The following is a 4,732-nucleotide window of genomic DNA, read 5'->3' as shown; positions in this document are numbered from 1 at the left end:
TATTCAGTGCTTTTGTGACTGAACCGTCCGGCGCAGTGTTGTTGGGGATGATAGTGCAACACAGGTCTCCAAACATTGAGCAAACACCCCCTTTTTCAGCAAGCAACATGTCCAAAGCCATTCTGTTTTGGATAGCAATCAAAGAAGTTGGGGCCAGCTGCTCAGCCAGACCCTCTATTGCATCCCTAGTATGATTAGCCAAACGAAGAACATTGTAATGCACATAATTGATACGATCAACATTTTTATTCACTGTTATCCATGGAATTATACTCACGATACTCTCAAAACCTGCTGCAATTTGGTCTACCAATTTGTATTCATTAGGCACTCCTCTGGGCACTCCGATTGCATCTATGTAGGTTGGACCTTTGTCCAGACTGACCTCAGTTCCAGCTGCTCTTTTTGCTAAGATATGTCTGCGTCTGCGTTGGGTCAGGCTTTGTACTTTGTTTTGCTCCTGTAGTATTTTGTCTCCCACTAAGGTAAGTGGCATTCCTAGCCTCACCATAGCACACACTCCCATTGTAGATGCTGGTATGTTAGAGAATAAGCGCAGACCCCCACAGTAGTAGAATAGTCCTCCCCTAGCCCAAGAACCTATCTCTGAGCCTGGTCGTGTCATGTTGCACCAGTCTTCTGGCACTCTGCCTAGGTTGGTTTGAGCTCTATCGTTGGTGAAATGGTAACAGACATATCTGGATCCTAGTCCTTTGTAAGCTTTGAAATAACCTACTGCAGTTTGGTTGTCAATTGGTGGAAATATGGATGCCAGAGTCGTGCAATTTGGTGGAGTAGCCATTTTAGTCATATTTGTCATGCACGCGTATCCTGTTGGGTCAGATTCAGGATATAGTGGTGCTGGTTCGGTGAACATAGCTGGTCTAGCTGCAGCACAAGCTACACAGCCACTCATTTTGTTTTTTATAGCATTATCAACAATCCAATTTAACCAAACATTGTCGTTTCCATGTCCTGTAGCTAATTGGATCACCTGTTGGGGAGTCCATTTAGAGAAATCTTCTGACAAGACAATTGGTGGGTCCGGTGGTGGTGGTTGCTTAAAAGTCAAATTACAAATTACAAAACAAATTACCCTGCATTTTGCGTCAGATCACCTCGGACCTCTGCTAGAGGTCTGGACGGCGCAGGTGCTGGGGCACAGTGTGACAGGTGGTGCCAAGGTGCTCCTGCTTTACCTATGACTTGGACCGAGTGTGAAGTAACCTCCTTCACTTCGTACGGCCCTGTCCACCTGGGGTCAGTCCACTTTCTCTTATGAACTTTGACCCTGACCCAGTCACCCACTCGGATGAGATTTTTTACCTCTTCCTGGTCAGCTGCACTGGTTCGCTGGACCTGTTTGGAGAGAGCCTCCGTGAGAATGATTAATGCAGTCATATATGCCTTCATTTCTACTTGCTGCACATCTAGGGCAGGAATATGACTACCGTCTCTTGGAGGACCAGGCATTTGCCTCCCTGTCATTAACTCATGTGGTGAAAGATGCGTCTCATTTCCTTGTGCGCTCCTCATTGCCATTAGAGCTAGTGGTAAAGCTTCAACCCATGTCAGCTTTGATGCTGCACATGTCTTCGCTATTTTTGATTTTAGCGTCTGATTTGCCCTTTCTACCAAACCTTGTGACTGTGGATGATACACTGATCCATACCTATGTCTGATTCCTAGTCTGGCTTCCACTTCCTGCAAATGCTTATTACTGAAATGTGAACCATTATCGGACCTTATGCATCTAGGAACCCCATAGCGAGGTATCAGTTGTGTTTGCAGCCACTTTATTACTGTCTGTGCGTCTTCTCTTTTAGTTGGGATTGCCTCCACCCACTTTGAGAATCTGTCCACCATTACCAAGATGTACCTTTTTCCTTGTGCTCTGTTTTCATGTCCCATGTCAGTAAAGTCTATGCTGATGTCCTGGAAGCAGGCTGATGGTACAGGATAAGAGCCCATAGGTGTTTTGTACGGTTTCTTCACATTGTGATCCCCACAGGTGGTGCATTCGTCGCAGAAGAGGGACACCATACTTTCCATGTGTGGGTGCCACCACAGTGCTTGCATCCTTTGTAATGTTCCTTTCTTTCCTTCATGCGTTGGTCCATGTGCCTCTGGTATCAGTGAGACACACAATTCTGCCGGTGCTACCACTCTGCCATCATGGGATCTCCAGAGTCCACTTTCTCCTCTTGTTGCTCCTTTCCCTTGCCATACGGACCATTCGTATGGTCCAGCCTTCTTGTGTCCAAACTAGTGGGGCTGAGGTGTTTCTAGTTCCTGGTTCCTTAAGCAGGCTTCTAAGACAGGTGGTGAGGTCCGCGTAGTCTGGAATGTGACTGCGAGAGTAGCCTGTTAGACCCAGGAATGACAGCATATGTCCCACGGTGCTAGGTCTGTCATGATGGAGAATGCTTTCTCTGTGGGCGGTGCTTACAGCTAGGCCGCTTGATGAGAGAGTGCGACCCAGGAAAGTGACTTGTCTCCTACATGTTTGGACCTTGGTTTTCTTAACTTTGTAGCCTTTTGAGGCTAACAGCCGCAGCAGAGTCTCAGTTGCCTCCAGGCAGGTGGCTGCTGATGGGGCAGCAATCAGGAGGTCATCCACATATTGTATGAGGACGACACCATCCGGCACCTCTATGTCAGACAAGTGTAGTCTGAGATGATGGTTGAACAAACCTGGAGAACAACGATAGCCTTGTGGTAGGCGAGAATAGGTGTATTGCTGGTCGTTGAATGTGAATGCAAACAGTGTCTGTGAATCTTTGTCCAGAGGGATGCTGAAGAAGGCGTTAGCGAGGTCAATCACTGTGAAATATGAGTGCTGTGGGCTGAGATTTGTCAAGGCAATATGTGGGTCTGGAACTGGATATGACGCAGGTATAGTGGCATCATTGATTGGTCGAAAATCTTGTACAATCCGCCAGCCTGTGTTGTTTCCGGCCTTCTGCACTGGCAATATTGCTGTATTGTATGGTGATTGAGTTTTCACCAACACTCCAGCTTGTAGCAGACCTGCTATGGTCGGGGCGATGCCTGCGATTTGTTCTGGCTTTAGTTTGTACTGTGGATGCCAGATAGGAGGTGCAAATGGATCCAGCAGCGCCACCTTCACAGGTTTGACCGTTGCCAATTTTCCCACATCATAAGGGCCAGTCGTCCATAGCTTCTTAGGTACGCCGTCCAATAGAGCTTGAGTTGCTGGATGGTCAGTGCATGGTTTACCATGATGTCGTGGCAGTGGTAAATGCTCAGGCAGTGTGTGTTCTTTGGTAGTGATGACCCATCGCCACATATCTTCTTCTGTTGCCTTCAGCAGTCCTGCTGTATCTGTGTGTATCCATGACAAAGTATGTGCTCTTTTTATCATAGGGCCGAGTCCTCTGGCCTCTTGTCCAAATCCAACCGCTAGGGTGACATGTGGAGCCGATTCTTTGCTGAGACCATACCACTTGGTCTGATAATCATCCAATATCACTGCTGCAGCCACTCCTTCTTTTCCACAATACACATCATGACATATGATTATTGGAGTTAGGTGTGCCATATTGTTGTCCCAATCTTCAGCATATGGGCAGTCTGGATCGTCCGTGACATTCATAGTGCAGTGCACATATGGCAGAGGAGTTTTATATGGATGCAGTCTTTGAATTTGTTCTCTGTGTATGTTGAACCAGAATTGAATTGTTGGTGTGCTTGGTCCTGTGACTAGACATCTCAGCCAGTACACTTCTCCATCCAATGATTCCACATTAATGGATGTTTGTGGCATTGATAGTATTCGCACAGGCATTGATAGTGTGCTCGCAGGGGGAGGGTCCAGTGAGACCTGGACCCCGTCGTTGTTTAGCCATATTGTTAGGCCTAATTTTGACATCAGATCTCGGCCCAGTAGGTTTACTGGGCAGTTTGGAGCTGATAGGAAGCTGTGTGACCATTGTTGACTTCCTATTTGGACATTTAGAGGTTTAGTGCACCACTGGCGTTCTGGCGCGCCTGAGACCCCAACCACTGACACATATTTAGATGACAGGACCTGTGGAGACGTGAGGCTAGAATATGTTGCCCCTGTGTCCACCAAAAATGTGTGTTCCTGTCCATTTATTGTGCAAGTGAGAGTTGGCTCACTCGCTAGTCCAAATTTCATGATGCCGGTGCCAGGTGGTTGTGGGGTGTCCTAGTAGGGTTGATTGTTATTCTCCCACTGAGCTTGTAGTGCCTGGTTGACACGTTCTTCAGTGTGAGGATCATTAGGCGTCCATGGCTCAGTGCTTCCTAGTGGCGGCTGATATGCCTGCCCAGCTTGATTCTGGCTTCTTGGATCCTGATAGCCTCTCCCTCTCTGATAATTTCCTCTTCCTCTGGGTCCTCCTCCTCTTCCACGTGGTGGGCCCTGTTGTTGCGGCTGACCACGTGAGCGGCAATCACGTGAGTAGTGACCTGGTTTTCCACAGTTGTAGCAGTAGAAAGTTCCTCCTTGGCCACCCCCTTGGGCGCCTCCTCTTTGTCCTCCTCGTTGGTTTTGTTGCCATGGTTGCTGCACCATCATTACAGGGACCACTTGTTCTGCCTGTGTTTCCTGTTGAGCCATCTGCTTCTTTTTGTCTTTAGCAGTCTTTTGAGCTGAGTCCAGGTCAGCCAGCTGTCTCTTCATTAGTGCCACTTGCAGTGCCTTGAGCTCCACATCTGATCCTTCTACTGCTGCTCTGTGTTTATC

The sequence above is a fragment of the Melanostigma gelatinosum genome, assembly GCF_949748355.1.
Source record: "Melanostigma gelatinosum genome assembly, chromosome: 21".
Classification (NCBI taxonomy): Eukaryota; Metazoa; Chordata; class Actinopteri; order Perciformes; family Zoarcidae; genus Melanostigma; species Melanostigma gelatinosum.
Note: the sequence above shows the minus strand (reverse complement) of the source record.